Raw genomic sequence first — 12,971 nt, 5'->3', positions numbered from 1 at the left:
TCTGACCTGACCGAGCTACAGACACTGTCTCTCTTTGTGTAGCACACACTGCTGTTAGGTCAAAAGATTTTGAAAACAATAAATAAATGGCCGGGGTATGAATTCATTAAATTAATGCTCCCAAAATAAAAAGGCACAGACGACTGGGAGGATAAAGACGCTTTGATGATAACAAGAGAGATACAGATGGAAAATGGAAAGAACAAACAGGGTTTTTTTGCTGAACAACTTGCTCTCATCAATCACCTGATGTTTTGGTCTGATCCCAACATTCCAACCTTGCTCATCATCTGAACTCAAAGCCCTCTTTGCAACAACCATGGAGGTGGTAGCAGAGGTCTTGTAATACCCTGGCCTCTGACCCCCGCTCCTGAGAAGGGAAACCACAGCTGATCCGGTTGAGACTAGCTCCCACCTGACAGCTCTTCACAGCCTTGAATTACAAGCAGAATGCCTCTTCATTCAGGCACCAACACAAGCCATCAGTTTGACACCTTAATAAGAGCACCATGCAACAGTGAGCATACACACAGACGTTGTTCAGGGCAACCCAAACACCAATAAACCATTAAACATGAGCTGACCATGACAAAGCCAGAGCTTAGCCATAGTGACGGAACAACAACCTATCCTATGATGTACAGTATATGCATCAAGAACAATAGATCCAGTCAGCACACATCTTTCAAAGAATCCCATGGGCTTCCCTCCATGTCCATCTGTCATCAGTCTGATAAACAGTGTGGTCTTCAATAACACCACTCATCTCCTCTCTCTCTGTCCGACACGTACGAGGGCTGTGGGATCAATAAGCCACAGATCGAACAGGACTCAGATGGACTTTTAAGAAAAATGTTGCAACAAGAGGAGGAGAGAGAGGGAAAGCGACAAAAGATCTTGATGACAGAGAGGATAATCTACAATTGGAGAAGAGGAGACGTGAGAAGAAGAGAGGAGGTGAGGTGAGGAGGAGAGGGGAGGTGAGGGGAGGAGGACAGGGGAGGTGAGGTGAGGGGAGGAGGAGGTGAGGGGAGGAGGAGAGGGGAGGAGAGGGCTGACAAGTCTTCCCTCAGGAGAACAGGAAAACTCCTCCAGAGAAGCTCACAGAGGAACACCAAAGAGACCTCCTCCTCAGAAGACACCAGCGGAGAAGATCAAATTGACCATTCACCATTTTAAAACTGATTTGAATATTTTCTTGTGTGCCTGCAGGAGTTTCTCTGCACACTAGTGTTCGTATCACACACCTGGGTTAAAGGAAACACTGCTGTATAGAAGCTAGCTTACAGCCACAATCACAACAGGTTTATTTCCCATCTTGCTCCACCACTCTATCCTATTTCACCTGTCATTGTGAAAGGCAGGAGATTCTGTCTGTTGCGGAATGACAAACAAGTCGTTCTCCACCTTCCCACATCCTGCTACATCCAGCCTCTCTGCCTTGTGTCCACAGAGCATATTGATCTTGGTGGTGACTGTCTACAATGTATGTCATACACTGGCTTCTGTATAATGTATGCTACAGAAAGACAAGGAAAGCAAGCAAGTTTACTTTAGAATTGTCCTATACATTTTAAGTCAATAAATATGAACAGACTATAGGCACAATAAAATAAAAAATCCTGTCATCATCAGTAAACTATTTATATTTTTCCATAGATGTTGGCTATTTTGCACTTTGCAATGACGTTAATCATGAAAAAGCTTCATTATTAGATGTGTATTTGAGCAATAAACTTAATGATGTTTTAACGTTGGCAATCAGTCTACGGTAAAGTTTTTTTATATGGTGTTTAGCCTACTAGTCCTACACACAGCTCGTCGTGAAGCGCTAACACAGGCGGGAGGCGTAGCGACCTGCAGAGGAGCTAGCTTCACACACCTGCTGGGACACAGAACTGGTGAGAGGTCGGCGGCGGCGGGGGTGGAGGAGCAGAACAGACGGTTCCTGGGAGTAGCTCAGGGTCCCGCCAGTTCGAAAGTGAGGGTGTTCGGTCAAGCTGAAACATTGTTTGAAGGAAGGGCTCCTATCTGACTGCGCTGAACGAACTGAAATGCTGCCAGTATTGAGTTATGACGTTTTGGTGAGAGTACAAACAAAAGCGAAACTGTGTTTACGTGGGTGAATCTAAGTTCTGTGACTATTGTGACCAGGTTTCAGGAACATTATTCCAGGTTCGACTAACATGAAAACACATTCTGTTCATGTCACAAGGTTTAGCGGGAGAGGAGCGACCGAACGGAAGACATGGCCGATAACGTTACAACTAATCAGATTACAACAAACCCCATCAGACGGAATCATATTAGATTGAATGTTGCCTACTGTCTCACACGGTAGTCCTTCCCCTGGAAACGTCCTGCCATAAAGGCCGGATTTACCACCTTGCGTCATAATTGCTCGGTTAACCAATTCTCGAGCAACCACATGAGAGATTCAAATGTGTTTTTATGGCTCCCATAAGATCTCGGTCTGTGAGCAATCTGTAAATGCCCCCTAAAATCAATGTACCTGTCTGTAAATTCTGTTTATGTATGTAATTTAGGCACTTTACCAGAGTGTGGCATAGACAAATGCATATACACACCAGAGTAAACACACACTCTACATACTAGTGATGGTTCGTTTGCGAATGAGCCGGCTCTAAGGTGAACGTCGGGAGCTCGCTCGCATATCTGAAAAGCCGACTCTATTTGTTATAGATTAATATATCCTATAAACATTTTATGATTATGAAATATTCAATAATGTATTTTAATTGTATTTAAAATAATTGATTAATTCAAAGAACAGCAAAAAAATACTTGTAGGCCTAAAGGCGCACACGATCATCCTCACATTCTGTTCCTGTCAATCATACACGCGGTGTTAACCAATTATACTGCATGAGGGAGGGCCAAGCCAACTCACACACACTCAGTTAGACGAGTAGTCGAAACTCGGAAGAGAGCCATAACAAATCAATGCATTTTTTTAAAGACATTGTGGTTAAGGTGGAGTATAATTTCATTTAATAATTTCATTCGAATTGTTTTTACACCTATCATAGTCAAAGTCATAGGCTAGTTAAAACATGTTTTTTTTTAAAGAGCCGTTTGGGAGCCAAAAGAGCCGGCTCTTTTCAGTGAGCTGAGTCAAACGAGCCGGCTCACGAAAAAGAGCCGGAATGCCCATTAGGCACACATACGATTGAACAAGGATATCATGTAGCTGTGTGAATGTGTTTGTGTGGTGACCTAGCCCGTCACTGTATGTTTTTAACTTGTTGCTAACGAGCCACCCGGTTTTACAGGGCTTGCATTGCATCTGTTCATGTGACACTTTATGCAAGTCAAACAGTAGGGAGGGGATGATGTGCGGTCGTGGTGTGTGTGTGTGTGTGTGTGTGTGTGTGTGTGTGTGTGTGTGTGGGGGGGGGGGGGGGGGTCGAGCGGATATAAAATAATCCTTTTCAGCTTCCTCTCCTCTCACCAGTCTGTGTCATTTGAGGTTGCTATTAACCTGCAGCCATGTATTAATAGTGAGTGTGTGTCAGGGATGCAGCGATCAACCGATTTTACAATTAACCGATATTTAAAACGTCTCGGTTTTGTAACCGTAAAGGCTCAGCTACATGGGGTGTTTCTGTTCCTAAAAACTCTCAAAAAAGGGACAGTGTGATACATTCTTTTTATATGAACAACGGTTGCACAGTGAGGACAATTAAACAAACATTGCCGGACTTTGCAAACAGTTCTGGATCCGTTCCCGTTTCCTCTACAGCGCGCTGTAGCGAAATCGTCACATTTTCTCCTGTGGCTATCTTGAGCGCTTACCAGTATGTGATTCATCATCGCGTGTGTTGATAATGCGTCTTGTGTAGCCTAATTTACATACAGTGGTAGATTTGTGTTAGAAACTGAGAAAGACATGTTACATTACGTTATTCATAGTGAACACGTGCAGACCAATTATTTATGTGTTAACATTAACGACTAGCAAGCATGCTGACAAGATAATTGAGTAGGCCTATATTGTAATGTTGCTAAAATGTGCTAACTATAGTTAGCCTAGCTCAGACCCCTCCCCATAATCGTACCATCAGCATACCCTTTGTGCTCTTAAATGGATACAATATCCTTGTTTTATTGGTGCAAATGGTCCCCATCTCTACATTATATGTTTTAACTTTTTAATGATGCTGCACAATATTACAATTTTATCATTTATGGCAATGGTTCGCGGACCCCACTTTCAGAACCACTGGCCTGATGTTACCTCTCAAATCCGTTAGCTAGATAGCTGCTTTTACTCTGCGAGTTAGATAAATCATACCTTCGTAATTATCGATGTAGCTCGAAACGTACAATTTCAACCCATTTTCCCCTCTTGCTTGAAGGGCAGCAACATAGTATCCTAAGTAAATAGCTATCCTAATTGTCATTTTTGGGAAGATCACCCAAACTGTTGACATAGCTTTATATTTATGACACTATATTCCACTGTACGATAAGTAGCCTACTCGAAGTTATTAGGCTACTCATCTCTGTATGGGTGTGTGCGCACCTCAGACAAAGCCTACTTTTGGGACAGAGAGCACCTTAGAGAATTCCCCCGGGGTTAAGGGGATGTCAGCTCCACAGACCAGGTGCAGACCGCACATACTCTCTATGTAGAGTAAGACTGCAGTATTTGTGATGGTGTCCTTCAGTCCTACACCTGCACATTAACATGGACTGCTGTAGTGTATTATCCTCGAAACCAGCTCCTATTTAAGCCACTGAAGGACTCGGATAAGTAGGCCTAATTGCTAAATCGCATAAAACATATGAGCTGGAACAAGAACAAAACGTTTTTTCACCTTGAGGGTTTTGTTGACCTTGACCAAAATAATATTTTTCCAAAGCCAACTTTTCTTTGCTGAAGTAGTGTCATGACTTCCTTATACAGCTATCATCCCTGCGATGGAAAGTAGCAGTCCTTTGGTCACACACTGAAGATAATACAAGTGTAACTCCAGTGCACACGCACACATACTGAATGAGTGAACACACACACACAGACCAAAGCACTGAATGACTCAGGAGACGAAGAGAGCAAATGAACTCATAAAGACAGAGCACACAGCCTTCCCCCCCTCCCATTCTCCCTCCCTTTATGAGGTCTATATATAGCCATTCACTTTCAGCCTCAGCAGAAGAGGGTTATACAAAGGACTTAACACATGGCCACATTAGCCGCTGCTAAATAGCTGGCTGTTCGCATGAGCTACAGTGTCCTGTGTGTGTGTCTGTGGGTGTGTGCGTGTTGTGTGTGTCCCTGTCTTTGCACATGCGTGTCACGTGTGTACCTTGTGTGCATGTGTGTATAGGTTGTTCACGAGGAGCCTTGTCTCGCCAGCGGTAAACAGAGCAGTGTGAGAGTCTGGCCCAAAGCCCTGCACAGAGTCCTGGGAGGCCACTCCATGGGAGGGCAAGAGAGGAGGGGTGGAGGGAGGAAGGGACGGAGGGAGGGAGGGGTGGAGGGAGGAAGGGACGGAGGGAGGGAGGGGTGGAGGGAGGAAGGGACGGAGGGAGGGGTGGAGGGAGGGAGGGAGGGGTGGACGTGGGAGAGGGAGAAGGGAGGAGGAGGGTGGAAGCAGGGGTGGAGTGTGGAGGGCTGTCCCCATGCTATCTGCATTCTGTATCAGCGGTATTTACAGACCTCTGAGAATGGTGTGTGTGTTTACAGCGCTGTGTGACCTCACAGCTACACTCACAACACCACCATTTCCTCTGCTTATACGTTCTCATCTACTAACTTGAAGTGGAACAGTTTAAGAATCTTCTAAAGCAATGCGGGGGGAGAAATTCCACTGTGGTAGTACTGCATGTGTAACAGTGCCTAAGTGTGTGTGTGTGTGTGCGCTCGTGCGCACACATGTCTCTACGTGTGTGTGTGTGTGTGACATTCTCTAATGGTCTCAATTAGAGCAGATTATGGGGCAGAGGGTTCGGAACACACACTAAGGCCTGGGTTTCCTGACCGAGCCTGCCCAAACATGGACAAAACCTAGCGAGCTATCTCAGACTCCTATCCCCCTGACTCTACACTTTATATAATTCCTAGTGAAGGAGGGGAAACAGGCCTGGTCTAATGTGTGAGAAGAGTGATCTTGGCACAGACAGACACCCCCCCATGGTTCACCACAAGCTTCATGGTTCTGGTATCAGGACTGGTACTGTCAGGCCAAATAGTGTCCTAGGGCCAAATAGTGTCCTACCTGACGTCACAATGCCGTTCCGAAGCAAGGACGCGTCCGTCGCTATGCCGACCTTAAATTCCTGAGATATTTACGCGTGCTAGCAGGAAACTGTCATGGTTGCTATACTGGTTACTAGGTAGGAAGTTTTGTATTTAGGCTTATTTAAACCAGTTTATTCTACTCTACTATTTAAAGTTTTCACTCGTTCGACATTCCTGAGACAGCAACGCGCGCAGGTAGAATACTATACGTGTTGCCTTCCCGGTCTGTTAAAATTGATGCTAAATAAGTGAATTCTTTTGACGAAAACAATTAGCCAGCTAGCACTAGCTATCAAACGAGTGAAAACTTTAAATAGTAGAGTAGAATAAACTGGTTTACATAAGCCTAAATACAAAACTTCCTACCTAGTAACCAGTATAGCAACCATGACAGTTTCCTGCTAGCACGCGTAAATATCTCAGGAATTTAAGGTCGGTATAGCAACGGACGCGTCCTTGCTTCGGAACGGCATTGTGACGTCAGGTAGGACACTATTTGGCCCTAGGACACTATTTGGCCTGACAGTACCAGAACCATGAAAATCCTACCCAGGCCCGGTATCTGTTGCCTGCTCGGTCTAGGGTCGCCACCACACAGAGGACAAGACAAACTCCAAGCCTCCCTTCTCATTCCTTCCTCTTTCTTCTTCTGGGGGTTTCTATTGGATTTTGGCCCAATCAAAAAAAAGAATTATAAGATTGTACCCGATAAAGGGCATCTCTCAGTTGAAGAATTCAGTCAGCACTGACTGTGAACACCAGCCAAACTCCCCACCTCATCTGTGGCCGTAGTTCAACCTCACTCGGAATGCAGACTCTTGCACCATGTGGCTCTGTTTTACTGTAAATATGTAGGAAATATGTAGGCATCATACAGCTTAACTTATTATCTAACAACACATACACACACAGTCACACACACACAGGCCCAGTCACACACACACACACACATAGGGGAAAGCTGGTTGGCATCCCTGACCCTGCAGAAACAGTTGGTCCACCAGTTTGAATTCCAGCTGAAGGCGATTTCATTATCCCTCAGATAGTCCCAGCATGGCCACCCCCAGGCACAGTCATTAGAGGCTCTGATACAGGCCTGGGTGTTATTGGACAGACTAAGAATAGCAGGGAGCACTGAGCAGTCATGCTATGGCCTGCTACTGGACGCTGGCAGGCCTTCCCCCACGCCAGCTGAGGGGGTATAGGGACTAGTGCGAGTGTGTGTGTGTGAGAGAGAGAGACGGGGAAAGCTCAGAATTCACCCCGCTGCCCAAATAAGTACCTATGAAAGAGGACTTGGCCAAAAAGCTGACTGTGCCCTGGTGACCTGCAGATAAAGCAGCCAGGAGAAAAGAGCATATTTTTCCAGCCGCAGAAAAAGAACATGGCCTTATAGAGATGGGACAGCGAGCGGATGGAGAGAGAGAGGGGGCAGGGGTTAAATGCTTCCCCAGAATCTGAGCTATCCGCTGGGGTAAACCCAGACCCAGAGCCCCTGGAAAGTGACGTTGATGTGGCTGTCTGGAGCTGGTTAATTACCAGAGAGATTATGTGTAGCACAGAAGTTCAGCAGATCAGAAATATGTTTACCGATGTTTAGTTGGACTTAAAACAAGGAGAACATAACTGTCATCATCATTTTTATTTATAAAAATAATAACAGGCGATGGATGAATGAGAAAGGAGAAAAAAAAGAGAGAAAGAGAAAGAGAGAAAGGGAGAATCTTTAAAGTCCAAACAAACAAAAAGCACACAGATGTTGCTTCTCTCTGACACCACTGGTCTCCATAGCAACCCCGCCAGCCAGTAATAGCCCCTTGCTTGCCTCAACCTAGCCACGGGGACTGATTGGCTGCGTCCATCTCTGTCTCTCATACAGTAAACACACACACACACACCAGTCTCCTGGTAGCAGTAGTCAGAGTGGGATCCCAGTGTATTTATAGAGCCCATCACACTAGGGAGTTCTCTCTCCCAACCAAGGGGACAAGGAGCCTAGCTCTTAAACACACACGCACGCACGCACGCGCACACACGCGCACACGCGCACACGCGCACACGCGCACACGCGCACACACGCACACACGCACACACGCACACACGCACACACGCACACACACACACACACACACACACACAGGTAGAGGCAGACTAAGGAAAACCGATAAAATCAGCATCACATCACACCATGAAAAAAGTACCCCCTGACACCCCCCCCCCCCCCCCCCCACCACACACACACACACATTTGTAAGGATAGGCGCGCTCTACTTTCAAAATAAAGACGATTTAAGGTGCGAGTGAAAAAGACTATTAACTTAAAGTAAAAAAAAAACGCACTATCAAGCTTGTCTCATTGCATACATACACCACACCGCATACATACATACACCACACCGCATCCTGACCGTGAACCACGCAAGCACTTAATGTGACTGTAGGACTACAGTAGAACTCTCTCAAGTTGTGACTGTAGGATTACACAACGGCAGTCTTTCTATCTGGTCCAATCAACATGGATCAAACACAAGCAATGGGACCTGCTTCCTGTCTCAGGGTAGTCACTGAACATGAATGTGATGCTTCTATGTTCCCCAGCTCATGACGTGTTTGTACCTCATTCAGTAACACGTTTCCCCTCCAACAAGGCCAGCAGTGAAGCTTAACCAAGCTCACAAAGCAAGGCTGCACACAGGCGTGTGCATGATAACCTCTGTCTCCATAGTGTCCAGGGGATCGTGGTGTGTACAGTACATTATCCCTCTCAAAATGTGTCCAGATGGAGATTGGCAATCAATGCACCACTAAAGAGGTTCATCTCAAGTCTGGAGCCTGTGGTTCTGGAGCCTGTGGTTCTGGAAGCTGTGGTTCTGGCAGCTGTGGTTCTGGAGGCTGTGGTTCTGGAGCCTGTGTTTCTGGAGGCTGTGTTTCTGGAGGCTGTGGTTCTGGAGGCTGTGGTTCTGGAGGCTGTGTTTCTGGAGGCTGTGGTTCTGGAGGCTGTGTTTCTGGAGGCTGTGGTTCTGGAGGCTGTGGTTCTGGCAGCTGTGGTTCTGGAGGCTGTGGTTCTGGAGGCTGTGTTTCTGGAGGCTGTGGTTCTGGCAGCTGTGGTTCTGGAGGCTGTGTTTCTGGAGGCTGTGGTTCTGGAGGCTGTGGTTCTGGCGGCTGTGGCTCAGCGGGCAGCTAAGGCATTAAGGCCAGCTGCGGCGAGGCACACTCAGTGTGTGATGCGTATGCAGCTGGGCGCCGGGCGCCTGCTGTGGTCCTGCCCGCCTGCCTCAATCCATCAGAGGATTTTTACACGAGAAAGAGAGAGAAAGAAAGAGAGACGAAAAGAGAAGACAGGCTGCCTCTGTGGTCATCGATGGAGAGAGAGAGAGAGTGGGGCACTCTCTGTGCATCGATGTTCTAGAGTGTGTGGGAACGCTGTACAGCACAGTGTGTAGGTCTCTATCTTACCAGATATACGGAGAAGCTATGAACCGGGGGCGGGGGGGGGGGGGGGGGGGGGGGGGGGGGGGGGGGTCACACCAGAGAGCTGAGGACACCACTGGGCCACTCTGTAAAGGGGGAGGAGGAGGGGAGAGAAGAGAGAGGGGCGGTTGATGGGTATGATTTGTGCCGATCCACTGTATACCCATACAGAGCTATTCTATCACTGTAATAACACTTCTCATTACTGATGATGACTATGCTGCCTCCAGGGGGACACTACACCGTCAGGTGTAATCAGAGCTACACACACACACACACACTCCTCCTACGCGCTGTGGGCTGCAGACGTTTAATCATTTGTCTGTCTCTTGCTAAGTAAACTTTTAATAGGAAGCCTGGCTCGCGTGATGAATGACAGCTGGCTCACACACTGCTGGAACTGACGGGGGGGACATCAGTCACCTGACGCCGTGTCTGAGCCCCTACGGAGGGGGAGCAGGCGAGACAACCCACCACTCCAGTCCTCTCCACTCCTGCACTTCCATCTCTCCTCCGCTTCACATTCTACCTTTCCTCTGTCTCTGTCTCTCTCTCAGTGTCTCTCTCTCTCTCTCGGTCTCTCTCTCGCTCTCTCCCTCGCCCTCTGTGTGGTCGACGACGGTGCTCTCTCCTCCTGCAAGGCAGGGACAACTGGATATGTTCAACATGTCAAGCGTTGTTGCTGAGTGGATTCTCCACTCAGCCTGGAGTGCTGCTCAGACCCAGTGCACCTCACAAGGCAGGAATGTCCCGGTGTAGGAACATATTTATGTTACACAGAGTGTTTTGGTGGGAACACGGCACAGAGCCATGAGATGGGGTGGGAGAAAGAGAGGTAGAGATGAAGATGGTGGGAAAGAAATAGGAGGGAGGGGGAGAGTAAGAGAGAGAGGGAGAGTAAGAGAGAGAGAGAGAGAGAGAGAGAGAGAGTAAGAGAGAGAGAGAGAGAGAGAGAGATGTCGTGGCTGACATTAAGACTGAGCGGACTATCTTTATACCAGCTCAGACAGCTTCGCAGGGTGTCCTGACTGGTACACTGCATACCTCAAAGGTCTGAACCCCATGGGGAACCAGTTCCAGCGTACCGCACATCAAACCCTGAAAATATCTTCAAGCGCCAGGGCTAGGGGGTGACACTCAGCCAGATTGATTGGGAAATCTTTCGCTTCAGGCCACCCCCACCCCCCTCTCTCAATCAACATGGTGTATTTTTAGACTCTCCTCCCTGTGTTGTTCCAGGTGACATCCAGTAGTGAAGCAGACATTCCCTTGATTGAGGAAGCAGGTAAGAGCGTGCTAATCCTGCTGGAGGATTTAGACCCGGGAGGAGAACGAGAGGGAGTAGCAAGCAGCTCTAATCAGGGGAGCACACAGGGACAGCCGAGAGCACTGTCACACTGTCCCGTACAGGGAGAGAGGCAGGGAGAGAGACAGGGAGAGAGACAGGGAGAGAGACAGGGAGAGAGACAGGGAAAGAGACAGGGAGAGAGACCCATGAAAAGAGACAGAGAGAGACAGGGAGAGAGACAGGGAGAGAGACAGGGAGAGAGACAGGGAGAGAGACAGGGAAAGACCCATCGAAAGAGACAAGGAGAGAGACAGGGAGAGAGACAGGGAGAGACCCATGGAAAGAGACAGGGAGAGAGACAAGGAGAGAGACAAGGAGAGAGACAGGGAAAGACCCATCGAAAGAGACAAGGAGAGAGACAGGGAGAGAGACAGGGACAGAGACAAGGAGAGACCCATGGAAAGAGACAGAGAGAGACAGGGAGAGAGACAGGGAGAGAGACAGGGAGAGAGACAGTGAGAAACCCATGGAAAGAGACAGGGAGAGAGACAAGGAGAGAGACAGAGAGAGAGAGACAGGGAAAGACCCATGTAAAGAGACAGGGAGAGAGACAAGGAGAGAGACAGGGAGAGAAACAGGGAGAGAGACAGGGAGAGACCCATGGAAAGAGACAAGGAGAGAGACAGGGAAAGACCCACGGAAAGAGACAGGGAGAGAGACAAGGAGAGACCCATGGAAAGAGACAGGGAGAGAGACAGGGACAGGTAGAGGCTGCTTGCCATGAAATACTCCTCACTGCCTTGTGACAGAGTGACTGTAACTCCAGAACTTAAACCAGCTACACAAATACTCGAGAAAGATGACAACAGAGTCAGAGAAGCGTACTGGGTCATTTGTGTGAGTAGCTTCACATTAAACAGCGTGCAATCAGAACTCTGATCTTCCGACATCCCCCTGCGGAACTCTTACGCAAGTTCCCAATTGGATCCCTGCTCTGAGAAACTCTGGCCCCTCGACCCGCCCTTTACCCGGTGGCAGCTTCCCATAGGACAGCCAGGGTTGTGAGAAGGTCGATTGCCAGGTCACCGGGCCACCATATTGAATATTGCTTTTCTAAACATAGAGTCCTGGGCGCGTGAGGGAGGGGTGGAGGGAGAAGTGAGAGGGTCGCGCTCCTCTCTCAACACATCCCATCACCCTTTCTCCCGGGCAGTCACACAACTCAGCAGCTGGAGTTCATTTGTGTGTCGAGGGTGACAGGACACAAGCGAAGAGGCTTCTTCCATCTACCCGACTGCCAGTCCGCAGGTGTCAGTGATCTAAAGTGGACTTTATTCCGACAGCCATGTTTACAGTTTGGGCTCTGGGTAGGGAACACCAACGGAGGGCTGCTTATCTCCTCTGGATAGCATTTTCAAGCTTTCTTTCCCACCCCAGCATCTTAAGGCTGACACAGATAAACCTGCACTGCAGCAGCTACTGGGTGGGTAGGTGCTGTTTTCTATCAGAGCCTGCTAGAGTCTGGGTGGGGGGGAGTCATCTTTATAAGAGGTATTATTTGATATTCCTTATAGCACCCGCAGAAGGAACGCTGGCTGAGGCACACATGAGAACACTATAGAACACATGAGAACATTATAGAACATATGAGAACACTATTGAACACTATTGAACACTATAGGCAGGATCACAGCGCTGTTTCAGTAGTAAAGGGTCTGGGCAGATAAAAGGTTTACTTCAAGATACCCACACAGAAACTCACATGATACAATTCTCTGAACAAAAGCAGCCAGACTACTGTCGGGAAGAATCCAGATCCTGTTTGCTGGGTGTGGCATCATCTTATTCTAATAGCTAATGCCACTGAGGATGTACAACCATACTGAAAGCTTGTAGACTGTCAATGTAAAACCACATCCTTTTACTGCTACGCTTTCATAGAAAACT

General features: G+C 47.8%; 1 protein-coding gene across 4 annotated transcripts in view; it reads right to left on the bottom strand.

Moving 5' to 3' along the window:
* Positions 1-12,971, bottom strand: part of LOC124468439 (1-phosphatidylinositol 4,5-bisphosphate phosphodiesterase beta-4-like) — a 54,060-nt gene that overhangs the window by 30,370 nt on the left and 10,719 nt on the right. The window contains exon 1 of one of the 4 annotated variants that reach the window (XM_047021154.1): positions 2,327-2,448. The exons of the other annotated variants lie outside the window; for them this stretch is intronic. The gene's annotated coding sequence lies outside the window, so the exon portion shown is untranslated. Of the gene's footprint in view, positions 1-2,326; positions 2,449-12,971 lie in introns of those variants that run through there. 4 annotated transcript variants of the gene reach the window in all.

The sequence above is a fragment of the Hypomesus transpacificus genome, chromosome 6 (assembly GCF_021917145.1).
Source record: "Hypomesus transpacificus isolate Combined female chromosome 6, fHypTra1, whole genome shotgun sequence".
Classification (NCBI taxonomy): Eukaryota; Metazoa; Chordata; class Actinopteri; order Osmeriformes; family Osmeridae; genus Hypomesus; species Hypomesus transpacificus.
This window is presented reverse-complemented; position numbering and strand designations above follow the sequence as displayed.